Here is an 18,273-nt window from a genome sequence, read left to right on the forward strand (position 1 = left end):
TTTTTTTTTTTTTTTTTTTTTTCACGGAGGCGGAAGAAGTTAGGAGCAGCTTCGAGCTCGCAAAATAAAATCACAGCAGTAATAAATTCAGAAAAAGATTAAATAAAAGCTGCCCCGGCGCTGCGGGCTGCGCAGCCGCTCGGTCCGCCCCGGGGGAGCCGCGCGCCCTGAGTTTCGCTTGCCTCCCCCCTTCTGCTTCCCTCTAAAAGATGAAAGAAGGAATGTCCTTTTTTGCTGCTTCTCCTCCAGAGCTGCTGCCGCTGCTGCTGGTTAATTGCACATTCAAGTGGAAAATTTTCGGGAGTCAGCAGAAACATTGTATCCAAAAAAGACAAAGTCGCAGTTACAACAACACCGAGGAGATTGTCCCTGGAAAACTTCCTTTCGGTAGGAACCGTAGGGTTATTTATTTATCCGCAGCGTTTTGCAGGGATGTATTCCGCAGCTGTCCCCAGCGCGGCTGCCGAGGGCCGGTCGCAGCCTTTGTTCGCAGAAGGAGCGTTTCCAAAGGAAGTGCGCTGGGGGCAGGGAAAAGTTAGACAGTGCCGCTCTTGTGGCGCGGCCGCGGCCTCCTCCGAGCGGGCCGGGCCGGGCCGGGGCCGGGGCCGGGGCCGCCCCCGCCTCGCCCGGCGCGACGGCCCGGGCGAGCCGCGGCGGCGGCGGCGGAACGCGGCCCTCGGCGGGGCTCTGCCCCTCGAGAAGCCCGTTTCGGGTTGAACGGTGTTACGGGGTAAAAACACTTGGGAAACAGTGAGGCGGCGGCCACCCGTGTTTCTCGGGAGAGCGGTGAACTCCGACGCTGGAGACAAGTGCCTGGCCCGGGTGGGAAGGAGCGGGCAGCGACCTGCAGAAGTGCTGGAAGTTAGGGAGCAGCGGTGCCCGGCGCCTCCCGGGTGGAAATGGCGCCCGGCAGAGAGAGATTTGTTAACTCTTGGTTATTGAACGCTGCCTGGCGAAGAGGGGCCCAGAGGCAGCGCACTGCGCTGGCCTGTGCTGGTGTAAAACGTTATGCAGAAGAAAAGTAAGCTGAAATGGCAGAGCCTCGGGGGGAAAGGCACCCGTGCAGCCGTGTTGCTGGCCAACAGAGGCATATTTGCTTTCTCTGAATGCTGATAAAGTTTGAAAACACAGCATTGCTAGTTAGCAGCTTTATAGAGATGCCTGACTGGATAATGGCAAAGTTTGGAGCGGTACAGATAAAACGTTGTATTTGGTAGCTGACTGTTCAGTTACTGTGCAGTGTATCTAGTACGGAAATCTCTGTGGGAATGCCCCTTTTGGGAAAATTCGTGTAAATAACAAAGTACCACCTGCAACTGAATATGCAAACAAAAACAATTGCGAAATGATTATAATTACATTAGGACTTAATTTAAAATTGTGTAGGACTCTTCATATATCCCAAGGTTGGGAATGTGTGTCTGTAATATATGATGTATTCCATCTCTATAAATAGTTGGGGAATACCATTACAGGGATATTGGATTGTACTAGTGGTAAGATGGTACTATCAAAAACAACACAGAAGTCGATATTAAATTACTTACTTGGGGGAGGAGCAGGGGGGAAAGCTTGCATGTTTGTAAGTTTGTGTGCAGATATGTATACACACTTTTTTGGAATAGAAATTCAGGAGTTAACATAGTGAGTGTTCTTAGAGCATGAACTGAAGGTTTTATGTGTGGGTCACATTTTTAACTTGGATCTATTTAAAATCAACTTTCTCAAATAATTTTGATTTAAAAGTAAACTTTTTTTTTTTTTAGAGATGCATCTGTTTTTCACCTCTGTGGTAAAATGTGCCTTTTAACACTGCACTGATTTTGAATTAGATGATAACATATTTTCTATGACAGTAGGAATAATTCTGCATTTTGTCTGATGCAGGTTTATATCAGCTGATCAAGCAGAAATTTTGGATGCAAATGATTTATCTCTATTTTTCACCTTAGTAATCTATAAATACCTCTGAACAATACTTCATTGCTAAACACATATCAGGAGGATTTTGAGCTTCAGTTTTAAATGTGCTCTTTTGGTGAAGTTAATATTTTTAGTTTTTACATCCAGAAGAGCATAACATCAGGTTTTAAGATTCAAGTTACAATTTTATATTCTGTAGAGTTTCTCGCTCATAGTGCTGAGTGGGATGTACATGAGCAATGAAGCGGAGAAAAATCTTGATTTGACATGAACCTTAGTAAAGACAGTCTCTGCTTAAAGGAGTTTAATTAAACAGCTAAAAAGGGACAACATAAACTTAATTGTGAGCTAGACCCGCCGTGAATTTCCAGCCGAGAGATGATGAAGTGTGTTGTAGTGTATGTGTGTGAGCATGCATGTAACATGTTTGGTGTCATTTGTAACTAGCATTTTTTTGTTGTTATTGTTGTTGCTGGACAGTGTAGTGGTTTTGGATATTGTTAAAGTGGTTTTTAGGCTTTGTTCATGACTGAAAAAGTTAAACTCAGTAAAGTCATAGGCAGAGGAAGAATGAACTCTTCTTTCTTTCTTTTTAAACTACTTCTACGGATAAAATTGGAAGCAATCTTTCAAGATATAGTATAGGGAAAAGTATAATATAGACTTCTGAAGCTACAGAGAAATTCAGGTGCAAGTAAAGCACCTTTTACTTAATAAAAAGTGAAAGGTAAAAATAGCTATGTATTGTGATATAACTGTCAGCTTCCAATCTGTGAAGTAAGATAGTTAGTTGCATGGTTGAAACAATTTCAGTAGAAATAATCTGACTTTATTGGAAGGTGCATAAGGTTGTTTCTAAAACATGATCTTACGTACAGTTTTGAATGTGTGTGTTTGTGAAAAGATTATCTTCAATGTTACATTTGAATGCATGGCTTCTGACCACGTGTGTGTGTGTATATATGTATATACATTTTTATATATCACTTTTTAATATGTTATTTCTTCTTGGCAGTAATGCTGTATTTTTCCGGAGATAGTAAAAACTGGCACTGTCTTTCTAAATGATTCCATTAATTTAGGGAAAAAAAAAAAGATTTGTTACATCAAATCCTTACTCAGGTTAAAGTGATGAGGATGACTCATGTGAATAAACATTCACTGGATCAAATACTAAGATATTTACAGCGTATGCTTTATATACATGTTTAGTATGATATTTGATTTCTAAAAGAAGGAAGTGGGCACTGTTCTGTATGCATCTCTTAATTAAAAAAATATCAAATTTGACACATTTACGCTTTTTCAATTTTTTGTGAGGGGCATATGTTCCGCTTTCCTCTTGGTCTATGCCTAAAACTTGCAGGCAAATTTCTATTAAAAGTTGGGCACTCATTCCATTTGTGCTCTTTTGTATAGCATGTGCAGATTCAAGCTGAGGATTGACATGTGGGTAGGTTTTTTCTTTTTCCTTTTCATTTTCTTCTTCTTCTTTTTTTCTTTCTTTTTTTTTTTTTCCCCACCCCTCCTGGTGTAAATTCAGGTTAATTGCATCAGCTTCATACTGACTTATTCCGTATTTACATTGTTGTAATGACGGTATACATTGATCCTTTAAACATTACTTTAAAATGCCCAGTTTTTCAGAGGACCTGTGTTCAGCATGAGAGAAATAATAGTTACTTAGTTCTGGGATTTGAGATCTAATTACTATTTTGTCACTTTGCAGCACCATGCCGTTCATGCCTGCTTCAAGTAGGAATGTTTTATATTCCTAAACTATGGTCATTTACTATTAAAAAACGTAGGCAAGTCTCAAACGAATTTTAGAACCTAGAAGAGGTAGATTATCTCCCTAATAGAAACTGCTGTTAGAGATTTTTCTGCAAGGTATACAAGTACTGTATAACTTAAATTATATCCTGTGATATATGAACAGATTAATGGCATTATTTATTGTGAAGCCAACTGACTCTAAGCCACACTGAAGACACGTTTTTAGAAGAAAAAAATCTGTGTAATAAATTCCTACTCTATGACAAGGAGACGGCCAAGGAGGCAAGATATCTTGCCCTCTGTTCTTGCACAAAACTCCTTTTGACTTTTGCAAGTGGAACAAGGATGGAATAATATTTCCTGGAATAATTTTGTGTTTGGTTTTAATGATTGCTCATTTCCAAAACATAAGAGTGAAAAGTTGCAGACTTCAATCCTTTGAGGCACCAGCTTCAAATCTGTTCCTCAGATTTGTCATATTAAAATTCATCTAGAACTTTTCTGATTCAATACTCCTGACCTCTCTGGGTTTTTGTATRAAATCCTGATCCCATTGAAATTGCCATGAGTTTTGCTTTGTTGTTAGTAAACCCAAGATTTCACGCTCTACATTGATGCAGATTCAGCAACTTTGTTACTGTATCAGGTCATTAAAGTTCTCCCAGAATTACGTTAATTTTAAAATGTAGGGAGTGGAGGAGCATAGGGGGAGAGAAGGGAGATTGCTAACAAGCCTGTGTCAAAATCTGGTTCCTAACAACTGATTTGAGGTATCTCGCCCAGGAAGTCTATGCATGTCTTGCAGAGCAACTCATCATGTGCTACACGTGCGTATTTGTTAGATGAATTTTTGCCTTTGCATCAAGAACGCTGCGAAAACCCYGTCTGTGCGTAAAGCGTTTACAGAAGCCTGCCCAGTCGGTGCAGGACTACAGACCCCTTTCCCAGTCTTCCCAGCTTGTGCCCAGGTTCCCCAGAGGCAGCCCGTTTGATTTTGGCGCCCGTCCAGTAGAAGGTATCACCTACAACGTTTCCTTCTTTGTCCTCTAGTCACTGTTTACTGGAACAGCGCGATTACTACTTCCCCGTCCTGTTGTGCGTTTCCACGCGGCCTTCTTGGATTTCTAGCTCTTACTAGCTCTTCATTAAACATTTGAGTCCGAGATAGTCTGTGTGGCGGCAGAAGCATACGACTGCAAAATGCAAGTTTATTTGCTAGCGGGTCAGAAGGTAGAATTTGGAATCTGTGTGCTGGGGGAAGGGGAGGAAAGTTTAGGATTATGTGTAAAACTATTAAAATGCTATTGACTGGGAATCTAAAACAATGACGAGTGCTGTTGTTTTTACAGATACATAAACTGAAAACTGCTGCTAATGATGGGAAATGTTAATTATGTGAGAACATATTGAACTTATATTCGCTGGCATGAACTTTTTTAAATGCATCAACTGTGCTGCCTTTTATGCGCACAGCTTTCTAATTATCATAATTCAGTACAGCTCTGGCTTTTGGAAAGAGTTCAAGTGCAATCTCAACTTAACATGAAAGGAGTTTTTTTTTTTAACGAGAATGTTCAAGAACAATTTGAAAAGATAATCTAAAAATGCTACATACTTCACTAGGTAAAAGTCAGAAAATAAGCGTGTTCCCATAACTGCCTATCAAAGCAGAACAGATTATTAGAACRGAAAGTTATCTATTTTTCTCATTATGTCTCTCACACTCCTACAAAATGCGACTAAAAACATTTTCATAATTGGGTATCAGATGCATYTACTATGTATCTGTAGACAGTTTTTATTTTGTCAGTTTTTGAAATGATAAATCAAGTGAGTGGATTACTATATTGCCATTGAAAAACTTTTCCTTGAACAATACATAAGTAACAAAGATTTGGATTTTTAAAGTAAGAAAAACTTTGGTGATTCTTTCGGTATTAACTGTGTCTCCGTCGCATATTAGCGCCCCATTGTAAATCTGCCTTATCTATCAGTATTCGCACCTTGCCTTTGTGGAGTTTGAGGGGTTGTAAATACCAATTCTTTTGAAACCTTTCAAAAAGCTTAAATGATGGGGAAAATAACTTACGCTTGAAATATGCTTTGACCGATTTCTGTTTGTACGTTACCAAATCAGTAGTTTCCCCCTCTGCCCCCACCCTAGGTCTAGTTGAAAAGGGATCGAAGATGCGTTTTTCTTTTTTTCATACTTGTCTTTTCCTTTACTGCAGTACATGCTACATTGCTAAAATGCGAAGAAAGCCCCAGTGAAACAAAATGACTTCATTTGAGCTGGCACTTAAGAGCAGAATTCACTTCCATAGTGCTGAAATAAAAGAAGCCAAGTGTTTTAAATAGCCACTCCCCTAGGCCAGAGTGTTTTTAGAAAAGCTCATTGTCTGGGTCGGAGCTGCAGCAGTGTGCCTGCCTCTGTTAGCTCCCCCAAACCAGACAGCTCCATTGCTAAAGTTGACATCTGGTTTACTCTTTGTTCACCTGTTTAAAAAAAAAAAATGCAAATGGACGAGTGCCCTAGAGCTCCACAAAAAAAAATAAAAATGCTGTTGACAGTTTGTCAAACAGTGCTTCCAGTCCAGGACTGCCGCAGCCTATTGTTATGCCAGCAACAGGCAACAGAAGTTGTGGCACCATATGGCTAGTATATGCTTCAGATAAGCTATCTGTTAATTTAGCTTATCAGTAGCATTTTGATATGCTTCATGTTTGAATCGCCAACCAGTATGGCCTTGAGTATTTTTGGTGCCAAATTATTCCTTAACATCATAGACCTCACAGCTATTCGCTTGGTGGAATCTCTCTCCATTCATCCACCTCGTGGTGCCCTGGAACAATGGTGCTGATCTTTGGAATGAGCTGGTCCGTTTTTTGCAGGGTTGTCTTTCTGTGAGGAGATTATAATTCAGGAATGATGTTGTGGGTTTAAGGGGAGAAAACATCAGAACTGACTTTGGAAGAAAAGGTAAATTTGTAGCGGTTTAGAGGCTAAAAGCTTCCATTGTGTGCATCTCAATTAAAAAATACTTATTGTTTGGAGATAAACATTTATTAATGGTAGATAGTTTATTTTATTTAACTCATGCCTACTGTGCATGTGCGTACTTTTTCCTAGGACTGTTTTGTATCTTAAAGTAAGAGGTAAAGCTCTGAAAACAATTTAATTTTCTGCATCCCCTATTTTACCTTTACTATTTCAACAAAGCAGCCTCTAAAAAATTATGCGTCCTGTTGTCAGCTGATCTCTGAAGAATTTGTCATTCAAGATCACCTGAAAGCCCCTGAGAAGACTCAGTGGAAGTTCATCTTTTCTTCCTTYMTTTATTTATTTATTTTTGTCCTTTTCTCCTTCCTCTTCCTTTGGCCGCAGTCTGTTGTGTGGCCGGAAGAGTCTCAAACATAAGTGAAGTCTTGCGTTGGGAGCTGCCGATGCCCTTCGGGCTGGGTCTCGGCGGTGCGCCCTGACCCCCCGCACGTCCCTCCCGCCCTGCGGGCGCCCGGCTCCGGCGGGGCCCTCGCGGGCTTCGCTCCCGCTCCCGGAGGGGCAGCTGCTTCCCTCCCTCCCTCCCTCCCTCCCTCCCGTGGCCGCCCGCCTCGCTGCCTCCTCCGTGCCCCCTGCCCCCCGGCGGAGCCGGAGCGGCGGCGGCGGGCGCCCTGCCTGCCCCGAGCGGGAGTCCGCCCGCCGCGGTGGCCGCCGGGCACCTCCTGGACTCGGGAAAATGTTTTCCGTCCTCTGGCTTGGTGCAGGTTAGAGCAGTGACCGCTCGCTCTGTGGCGTGTGCTGGGGAGGAAAGTAAGCGAAAAGGTGGGGCGGGACAAGTGTTCGGGCTCCTGACGCGCCGTAAGGCGTTTGCACGTCTTCCCTGCAAGTGGCTTCCATGGGCTGGAAGATGAGGGGCAACTTTCAGTCCACTGACCCATSGGTTATCACCCGCAACGTGTGCGTGTGGACATCTTGGGCTCATGGGGCCATTAAAACAAAGCAAATCTGTATTTATTTAGTACAATAAGATGTCTTGCGTGTATCTGATTTGCGGTGAAACTTCAGAGCCTCTGAAGTTTCAGCTGATCTGGTATCTGCTTGACTGGGCTTTCCCAGTGATTCACTGGTCCTGGTTATTGCTTTGCGATGGTACGGCTGCAGCTCCGAATGATGTGTGTTTTGCTCATTAAATATACCATTATTTAGTTGTAGTAATTTGTTTCCTTGCTTTTGGCATGTTTACTATATGCTTATTGACCAGTGTATTTGAAAAATGTTTTTAAAACACACAGTGTCCTTTGGCAATCCACTTTGGGTTTTACTGTTAGTAGTACTTTTTTGTTGGTGAAACAACGACCTATAAATAACTTGATCTCTGAGATCTCCAAAAACAATACAGAAATGTCTGAAGGGTAATAGAATTGTCGTAGTTCTGGGTTGCTCGGAAAATTAACTAATATTCCGGCCTCTCAGATGTTGGAAACAAATTAAAGAACCCTTTTTTTAGGTACAGGCTGCTTTTAATGGTTCTTCTGTATTAAGGAAAGTACAGTATTGTAGGTTATTTATTTCTGGGCATGCAGTACAAGGTGAAGAGCCTGCAATTCAGCTAGCAATGCCTCTGTGCCCTGAGGTAAACTCTATTTCACAAAGGGAATTTTGATTATGGTCTACTGCTCTGTAGCATAGTGGAGGCTTCAAGAGGCAAATGGTAAATGCTACCAAAGAAAAGCTGGATAGGAGCCACTGACGTCATCTAAGTAAATCTGCTGTAGGACTATAGCCATAAAATGACTGCCAGCCACTGAGCGCACTTTGGCCTTTTCTTGTCAACTGTTTTAACTGCTGTTTTTTTCTTTTTTTTCCAAGCAACATGCATTTTATTTTCTTTTTCTTTTTTGTGCTAGTTGTGCACATGGTGAAATACAGAAATGCTAACCTCGCCCCCCTCGATGCTGTACATCATATGGGAGTGTCTGCAAATTGCAGTTCAAAAATTAAAAAGTAAACCAGTACTTTTCCGTACATGAGCCCGGCAGAATTAAGCTTCCATCTCAAGTATTTTTTAGGTGCAAGAGCTTGGCAGTTCAAGTTACAGCATACTGATGAGATTTGTGTTGTGGGCAAAAAGCATTTTGATGCACTGGAGGGCATGCTTTCCTCTGGAAGAACTAAATGCATAAAAATGGCTGGTTGTGAATTCTGAATTAGCACAAAAATGCATGCATTTCTGAGTGCTTAAGATTCAGAGTGTTAGTCATTGCTTTCGGATTGACTGATGAAGCACCAGTGACCCCTAAAACAGAACTTTTTTGTTCTTTCAGACATGCAAATGTATTGTTACCAGCTGATCTTTGATTATACATATTAGACACAGTTAAAGAAATAGTGTGCATCAACAACAGCAACTCTGGAATTTACCCATTAAAATATAGCAGTAGATACTTATGTACCTAAGACTGTGTCTAAAAGTACATTTGATATCCCAGCTGTCCTCCACTTGAAGTTTAGATGTGTCAGGATTGTAACAAAGGTAACTGATTTTTTTGACAATGGATTTTGAATTCTTTGTCAACATTCACTTGAAATGAATTTCAGGAATTTTAAGATACTTTTTTTTTTTTTTTTAAAAACAGAATGCATAGTAAAACATAGTTATAGTTATTAGCCAGTGTGTACCTTGATGATATTTTTTTACCTGATTTATGTACTTTTTACTTTAAAATAAAAATTAAGCATCACTCTGGCTGTTTTTGAAGTTTATGAGTCTTATGATCAGAAATATATTAAAACCAGTATCTTATCCATGAATCATTAGATGAGTCAGTTCCTGAAACCACTACAAGCCTCACAGTTCTTGGCTACAGCTAAAAGCAGGAAATCCAGGCTTCAATAACTTCCTTTCCCAGTACTGGCTATGGCAGTGTTAGTGGTTAGTATATGCTGCTTTTGTAAGCAATAGGAAGATGTATGTCTGAGGAACAAAGGCACTCCAGTCAATTTGCTGAAACTGTTTATAATTTGTGGTCTTGATTTGAATGTCAGGATATATTGGCATATTCTATATTCTGTGCTGCAATCCATTTTCCAGCAGTGATATTTGGAATATGAAGTAGAGGGAACACACGATGGCACAGTTTTTAGACAAAACCCATCTCCTCAGTTTACCAGAAACAGGGAAGAGTTTTAGTGATATCATCAAACTACTGAATAGTAACGGGAAAGAGAATTGAATGCATAGGAGTAAATTTAAGATGTTTATTTAGCAGTTACTTTGTTTTATGCTTGTGCAACAAAACTATTTTTATGCTGTTTCAGTGCTGCAAAAGGACTTGGAAAAAAAAAAAACCTAAAACCCAAAAAACCCCCCAAACTTGGAACATRTAAAATAAAAACACATGATTTGTGTTTTGGTCCCTCTTTTTGTAGCGAAAACTGTTTGCCTCCTCGTAATCAAGGACACATTGGTTGTCTCCGTGTCGGTGAAGCGCTGCTGGCCACAGAGCACAGATCCTCTTTAAAGGCGGCGTGCCGGCCCGCAGCCGCGTCTGCTCGGAGGATGTACCTACCGTTCACCTTCCCGAGCTACGGGGGCCGGGCTCGCGTCCAGTGCAATGACGATCTTAACGTGTTTACACCTGGAAAGTATTCAACCTTTTATGTTTTTCTTAAATAGTAYAAAAGATCATTCGGTATCTTGTACGTATTAATTGGTTAATTTAACTCTGCTAATCAATTATCAGCACGTAAAAGCCCAAACTACCTTCTTTAATTGTTCTTTTTGTTCTTTCCTCTAAACAAAATTGTCCATAACAAACTGGGAACACTAGTATTGAGAGCAATAAATTAGATAGGCACTGCATTAAAAAGCTACTTTTGACAGTGTTGATTAAACTGTGTATGAAGTATTGATTAAAAACAAAAACAGAGCTCTTCATTTAAACAGGCAAAATGGTTATTGTTTATTAGGCAGCAGTGTTTTTTGTACTAGATAATATGTGAAATCGCTTTATAAGCAAGCTGCAGGCTGGATTCTTTCTTAGCTGGTGTAAATCGGTGTTGATAAATTGACCTCAGTGTAACTAATGGCCATTTGCAAGGCTGTGGAGCCACATGGCTGACATGGTGATCCCATACTGATGTGCAGTCTGGTCCTTCTTGGGTTTTGGGTTTGTTGGGCAGTGTGGGAGAGAGCTGGGAAAAAAGCAGGGTATCCACACCATCCTAAAGGCAGCTGAGTGCTGAGACCCGTTTCGGTGTGGAGACCCGTACCCTGCAAGAAACTTCTCCTGCCTCTGCCCAGGGAACTCCATGTTGATGGGAAAGACCTGGAGAGGGTCTGCTCCTTGCTCAGACCTGAGGCTTTGAGTGGCAGTTTTCAGTAAGAGAGCAAGGTTGTCCTAGAGGAATTGGAAAGACCGTTCTCCCCTGGTTGGTAGGTTTGCATCAACATGCAGAAAGGAGGCTTCCAGGCAGGCAGGTGCCTTTGGTTTCCTCTCGACTGGTTCAACTGGTGCTTCGTTYGCAGGTGCTGTGCTAGAGCACTGGCTGTTTGTGTACACGGGAGACGGAGCCTAGCTCGTGTGTGTCCCGTCTGCTGTAGGGAGCCAGATGCTGAAGATTTAGGGTTTGCAGTGTTCAGTATCACACGACCTACTGTGGATTTAACTCACTGCATTGTAATTAACTTCTTGTAATAACAATAATTACAATAATTAACTTACTGAAATAACAAAGATATACTTTGCGCTACTTCTGCGTGTTGCTTTTGGGACAGAAATTTTCTTTGTTGTTTTTTTTTTTTTAATGACAAATTGAGCATGTTAGCAGCAGAGAACAGCAGTGAATTTACACAGGATCAAAGCATACGTAAAAGACGTTGCTCATGTCTGTGACCATATGAAGTGCTATTTTGTATTAATTAACATTAAACATCCGATTGTTTAACAACAAAGAGAAGATCTTCAAGTGCAGTAAGCATCTAAAAGTTTAAAGCGGGTTATAGTCATGCTTGCTTTCATGTATTTCATTTGCAAAGAAATGTAAATGATTTAATATTGTTTTCTAGATGAACAGTCCTGAACATGGGAATTGTAATACATAAGATATCTCCATATATTTTTAGCAAGTTCAAACTTTTTAAATGTATATGAACTGAACATCTTTGTGTTCCTATCGATCTGAGAGGCGCCTTGTTGCTCTAATGTAGATTTTGGTTTGGGATTAGAGGCCTGGGGCTTTGAATTGCTTGCTGTCTGTAGACCAAGTCATCAGTGGCTAGTGATTGATTCATTAATTAAAATCAATTTAAATGGATTTTTAAACCTCATGTAACAGATTATCTTATTAACAGCATGAGAAAGGCAGTATGATCTGCAAGGAATGTGTAGCTTTAGACAAAAGGCTGCATGATTTTTACAGGAGAATTTTGTGAATTGCTGTTGCTTTAAGTGATCTATGCAAATGAAAGTGCCTTGCCTTAAATCCTACATTAAACAGACACTTCCTGTTGAATATGTTTTTTATTTTTTGTAAGAGTCCTCCAAAAGACTTGACTTTAATCTAGATGTGTGTGCATGCATGTGTGTGTGTTTGTGTACATATTCATGGTCACGGAGACATGTTAAGTATTGCCCAGTGTCTGACATAGTCTAAGCTTAGAAAGTCCTGGTTTTTCTTGAACCTCTCCTTCATTCTGTTTAAAATAATAATAATAATAATAATAATAATCCTCAGCAACAAAAATCATTTTCTACGTAATTGAAAACAAAATGTCAAAAAGAACATCTAATACTGTTTAATCTATGCCCTGCCTGCTCAGCAGTACTGTCTAGAGAAGATACTTGGGACAGCTGGAGGGGCCACATGGACAGGGGAGTTCTGGCAGAAGTGAAAGTGTTGAAGAGATGGCAAGAAAAGCCTTCCTGGCCGGGAGAGGGGAGGCTTGTCCGCCGTCTTTGCATTCATTTTATAACTTCTTTCTGCAGAGAGATCTACAGTGAGCCATTCCAGGCAGTTATGTGTATTATATTCCTGTGAACAGGCATCAAGACTATCTGAGCCAAGGCCTCGGCAAAATCCATGGGAATTTTGAATCCAGTTTCAGACGGAGCAGGGCTGTTCCCTCGAAATCATAGGCTTGCCCACAACTTTTCAGTAATCTCAATAATGTGTGTACTTTCCAAAGTGATTTGCAACCCAAGCTTCTAGAGTAAAGGAGATTTTAAATTGAGCGTGCTTTGTTATAACATCTGTTCTTCAGTTATTTCTTTCCTCTCTAGTTTGTGCTCTCTGTACATTCTTAATTAGGGGGCAAACTGAATTAAATTATGAGCTCCCTTTCTGACTGCACTGAAGCTACTTTCGCTTCAGATTTCCCCTGCAGTATTGCAGAAATCAAAGAATCTATAAAAATGGGCAGTAATAAATGGTTGCTATCATTTAAGAATGTTAATGACTTTTTAAAATATGCATTACCATGACATATTTATTGCCTCACAGACATCATCCATTCAATGCACAGATAATTCTTTAAAGCAAGATATTGATAACGAGTTTTGTTTGTTAGATAACCCTAACTGGCACTGGCAGGACAGGTGACAAGTCTTTAAGCAAAAGAAAAAAAAAATTAAACTGGATTGACACAGTAAAGCCAGTTTTAATTGGCCTYGATGAAATTAAATGCATTGCCTGAAATTATACAAATGTGGTCTCTGCTAAGGTAGAAATCTTTTTCATCGCTTGAGGAAAACTGAACAAGGTGTTTGGGAGATGCGGTTCCAAAATAAGCGTAACACCCACTCATTTCACTTACAAGAATGGTCAGTGGGAACCTCCCGTTTACTCCGTAGTCCTCTCGTGATGTTCTCCGGTGTCTGACTTTGGAGGGAGGGTGATTCGCCTGAGGTGCTGGTGGGCACGCTCCCTGCCCGGCTCCCTGCCCGCCGCCTGCTCGCGGCTCCGTGGAAGGGAGGAAACTTGGAGGAGGACTGGGAAGCAGCAGCAGCTCGTGCGATCCCTCCGCTTGTCTTCAGCTGCTTCATCTTAMAAGTCCATTCCTCAGTTGTCGAACCAGTTTCAATTAATTGACTTTCTTCAGTTGAATTTTTACTGTATGGTTCTCCAGAAGGCTGAAGGGAAGAGGACATCGTTGGTGAATAGCTTTTAAATAGCATACTGCATAACCCTGCCATTATGACTTAAGGGAATATTTTCCATTCCACATTTGTCTATAATGTGAATCTTAGTAACATTTGTCTTGTATTAAGGCTGCAGAGTTTTTTGTGTGTATGTTGCAAACCTTGTGAAATGGTTTTAATTCTTAAAAATTATAAATAGCTCAGTTAGCTCAAATATCTCTTTTGTAAGCACATGCTTTTTTATAAAAGGACATAGTTATGGGGCAGTGTTGTATGAAATGCAATTGAGTTGTGCAGTAATAAAATTTCCATGGTGTTTTATATGAAGGTCAGTGGTATGCAATTAACTGCTGGACTGGTGACGGGTGCTGAGTAGGAAAGTGCTGCTGCCCTAGACACTAAATATAGTAATTAAGCTCAGGGGCTAGTATTAAAAGCATAGAAAATACATGACTTCGTCATTAACAGCAGATTTGTGATGATGTTTGGTTTAACAATACTATATTAGATGTAAGCTCATGCCGTAATTTTATGCTTGCAATTTACAATCTACATGTTCAAGGAGAGCTGTTTGTTCTGAAGCTTGTCGGATGGGGTCTGAGTTAAGAGGATTTGATACTTAATATATGTCCAGATTTTTGGGGCTTGCTAAGGCAGTCTTCCTAAGGAAAGCTTTTTAGTTCCCTGCGTATTCGGAGGAGAGAGCTGTGTGCCTTCTGAAAGCCTCTAGAAGGAAACCCTGGCCATCGGCAGGCGTCGGACCCTGTGCCTAAACGGAGGATGGAGCCTCCCTTGGCTGAATAGGGGAAAATAGGAGTTTGTTGGGTGGGTGGGGAATGGAGCCATTAGGTAAGGAAATTCAGGTGCAGATTTGAGCACCCGTTGCTCTTATGAATGCCTCTCTTATCTCTGCCAGCTGTATTCTGTAGTTACCCTTTCATGGCATAAAGGAAGTATCATTTATTACTCATCAAGGAAGAGGATAGAGCCTTGCTGCATAAGGAAGAACATGTATTTGAAAGGCATCTGATTTAATGCTACCTGCAAACCCTTGGCTTTTCAGATTTGGCAAGGTATTTCTGTTTTACTTAAAGTATTTGGAAAAAAATTGTATGAAGCAGCCATAATGTTAATGTTTGTTTTTCCCCTTTTTTACAACCACAGTCCTGTGAAGCCTGCCAGGTCCTGTTGTACTCAGTTCTGCGGCAGTCCAGTAACACTGACTTAGATAACTGGAGGGAATTTAAAATATACTGTGTGGTAGACTCCTGTGCTTGAAACTCTCGTAGTGCGCTTGTTATGGTGTGATGCCAGCAAGACTGAATAGTCTGCTGGAGTAGATCAGACTGAACACAAAATGTCATAACTGTGAAGACTGGGGGGAAATCCTGGCTCCKCAGAAGTCAAAGCCATGAATGAACGGAGTCTCTTCCGCTTACATTTACACCTATATTCACAAAGAATCTTTTAGAGCAGCCTCCGCTCACTGGCAACCGGGGCACGGAAATTAAGGAAAATTCAGTTTAATATTTGTCAGATCAAGTCATCCCCCAACCCCAGTTTTATTCCCATAGATTTGCCTGAACTCATAGCTCTCTTTAGACAGACTTTAAAAGATAGGTAGTGCTTTTGTTTCTCCCCTGATCTTAAATGTGCACATTTTGGGAGAGTATCAGTTGATACTAATGTAAAAAGGCCAGTCTGCCTTGGCTTAGTTCATCTTTGTAGGGATGACGGCTTGGGAGCAGGAGAATGGTTCCCCACGGAATGCTATTGCTGTCGAAGGCATTAAAATCTGTTGTGATTCCCTAAGGCTAAGCGCTGTGGGAAATTGTGAATTAACACTTCAGCACAGGATGTGGAAGTGTTCATGGATGCTTCAGTGGAACAAAACCATTTAAGTAATGATTTAGAGTGTTTACCATTCCCGTTTTGGACTAAACATAATTAAGTTAATAAAATGCACTAGATTTAGAATAAATAGAAAGTTTAAAAATATCTTCCAATATATATCTACCAATTCCTACCAACTTGTGTTGAAAATCATTGGATTAGAGTTCTTCTAATCTGGTGATTTTAATCTGGGAGTGCGTGTGTGTTTTTTTTTTTTATTACTTCTCGGAAGAAAGGCAATCATGCAAGTAAAGCATAAATCAGGAGATGGAGAGATTTATGTTCGGTTTCTGGAGCAGAGTCATGTGAGGAAGTTAAGGGAATTGTTCGTTGCTCAGATTACTAATTTAGAGGAAGTTTGGGAAAAAGCAGGAATGATTTTGTCCAGCCCATGGCATTGGATGTGTGAGTTAATGTTTATGAAGTCCTTTTGATATACCTGTGTATAAAGTACTGTCAGTATAAATGATTGTCTCTGAGATGGAGGTTTCCCTACTTCTTTGCTTTACACAATTTTCCCTAATTGGCTTGGAGTGGAGAGATTGAGTGTAATTAAGTCTCATAATTAATTAATATGAGAAAGCTTACATAAACACAGAATAAGTATTTCAGATTTCATGATTTGTTCTCTTCTGAAAAATTGAATTAATAATACCTTGTTACTTAATGCTGGAAGCAATAATTGGGTAATAGTTACAGAGTGTTTTCTTATGAATATTTATGTAAAGAACCATTTTTAGGCAGTGAAACTGATGCACAGGTGTCAGTCTTTGCAGAAAAGTTGATATTCCTCTGAAGTAACCCACTGAAACTGTTTTATCCTAGGGCCAGAAGAAATACCAAGTCAGTATTTAAGGCTCCTCACAGAATGATCACAGTTTTCCGAGATATTCTTCTGAGGACTTAACAAGTCTTTTTTTTTYCTCATAATTTAAACAACACTGTAAAAAATTCTTACTTAGAGTTGTAATAAGAGTGATTTAGTTTTCCCATTACAATAATAATCCCTAAACAAGCTAAACAATCATGTACATTATTTAGGATATTACAATCTCCAAGCATGTTTTATGACAAACTGCTAATAGGCTGCTTTTATCACGTGCCACAGTTCTGAAGGTATGCGGCAAGTTACGGAGCCCAAGACCTCTTTCTAAGACTTGGACAGCAGTTTGGCAGACATCCTCAGGCGAGCAAAAGGGGGAATGAGTCAAAAACTGAGAGCCCTTCCCAAAAAGCACTTTAATAATGAGCTGAGAGGTATTTATAGTGAAGGGTCCAACCTGAGGGCGCTTCTTGCCCCACCTGGATCCCTGTGAGGATGGGAAGGGGGTGGTGGGTTAGACTGTGGCCACTCCAGAACAGAGCTTCGCTTAAGCACTTCCAGAACAGAAGTAAGTGGTGGGGACAGTGGTCTCCGGTGAGACGTGTTTCATTACAGTTGCACTGTGAACATCAGGGAAGCAGCTGTCACTGCATCAACTTCTTCTACTTTGAGGGAAACTGTTTTCTCACTCGAAAGCACAGAATGGATGAATAATCCAAAAATAACTAAGGAAATACTTTTGAAGACTGAGTTACAACCACACAGGCTTGCATTCACTGCTTTGCCTCTTCCCAGGTCCTGCAGCGCCTGCTGGCACTGAGGACAGCAAGCGACCTTATGCAGGTCTTTGCTGTCTGGCGCTTTTCAGACAAATGGTACTTGGACCAAGCATGGGACATCAGAAAGCTCATTCTAATTGCTGCCTGGAAAGGTAGAGAAAACCATGCAACTTGGCCAGAATGGCGGGAGCTGAAGCTTTTCAGTGAAACAAGCAGATCAAACCCATACCCAGACCATACTTCTATCAGCCTTCTGGCTTGACTGTACCAGATTTACAAAACCAAAGAATGACAGGGAAGGAGCCCAGAGRAGGAAGGATGAACCTGAAGTAATGAGCTTTCCAACTGCTCAGCAAACAGTGCTTGTGACTGGCAGGAGGCCAGGCCATCGATGCCACCAGTGAGGGTCTGGGGATTGAGGTCCGCCTGTGAGGGCCTGGCCTGCAGGGCTCTCAGAGACCTTTCCCACAGGATCAGCCGTGGCACTGCTCAGACATCTGGTGACTCCTACAAGTCCTGTAGTATTCTGAGTTAGCTGAAGTGGTGATACAGTTACCTATTGCTAACTTCAGTCCATAGAAACCTGCAGAACCACCCCTGTGTGGAGTATAGGAAGGATACTTCAGTATATGCCTCCTGCGGATGTTGATGTTTGATGGGTGTCAACATAGGTTTTGTAAACGCATCACCTCTAAGGTAAGGTTTGGCAGAGAAATGCAGTATTCTCTTTTACTGTAAGCTACAGCCTTTTCCTCTGAGAGCTTAGGAGCATGTTTTCATACTTAACGTGTTTGCTGTCCTTGCTGTAGCTYGTGTGCCCTACCCTCCCAGGGAAGGTAAGCTGGCTCTTGGGCTGTCGTCGTCAAACAGACAAGGTGGGGGTGAGCAGAGAGAGGGCAGGCAAACGTACGGTCTAAGCCATTCTGCAGATTTGGGTACGGT

At 41.1% G+C, this 18,273-nt stretch overlaps 1 protein-coding gene across 1 annotated transcript in view; it reads left to right on the forward strand.

Moving 5' to 3' along the window:
* Window positions 1-280: 280 nt before the first annotated feature.
* TEAD1 (TEA domain transcription factor 1) overlaps window positions 281-18,273 on the forward strand; it is a 154,442-nt gene continuing 136,449 nt past the window's right edge. Inside the window, exon 1 of the mRNA XM_085300818.1 lies at window positions 281-387. The gene's annotated coding sequence lies outside the window, so the exon portion shown is untranslated. The remainder of the gene's footprint in view (window positions 388-18,273) is intronic.

This window comes from Rhea americana, unplaced genomic scaffold, assembly GCF_003343005.1.
Source record: "Rhea americana isolate MKP2758 unplaced genomic scaffold, rheAme1 scaffold_17, whole genome shotgun sequence".
Classification (NCBI taxonomy): domain Eukaryota; kingdom Metazoa; phylum Chordata; class Aves; order Rheiformes; family Rheidae; genus Rhea; species Rhea americana.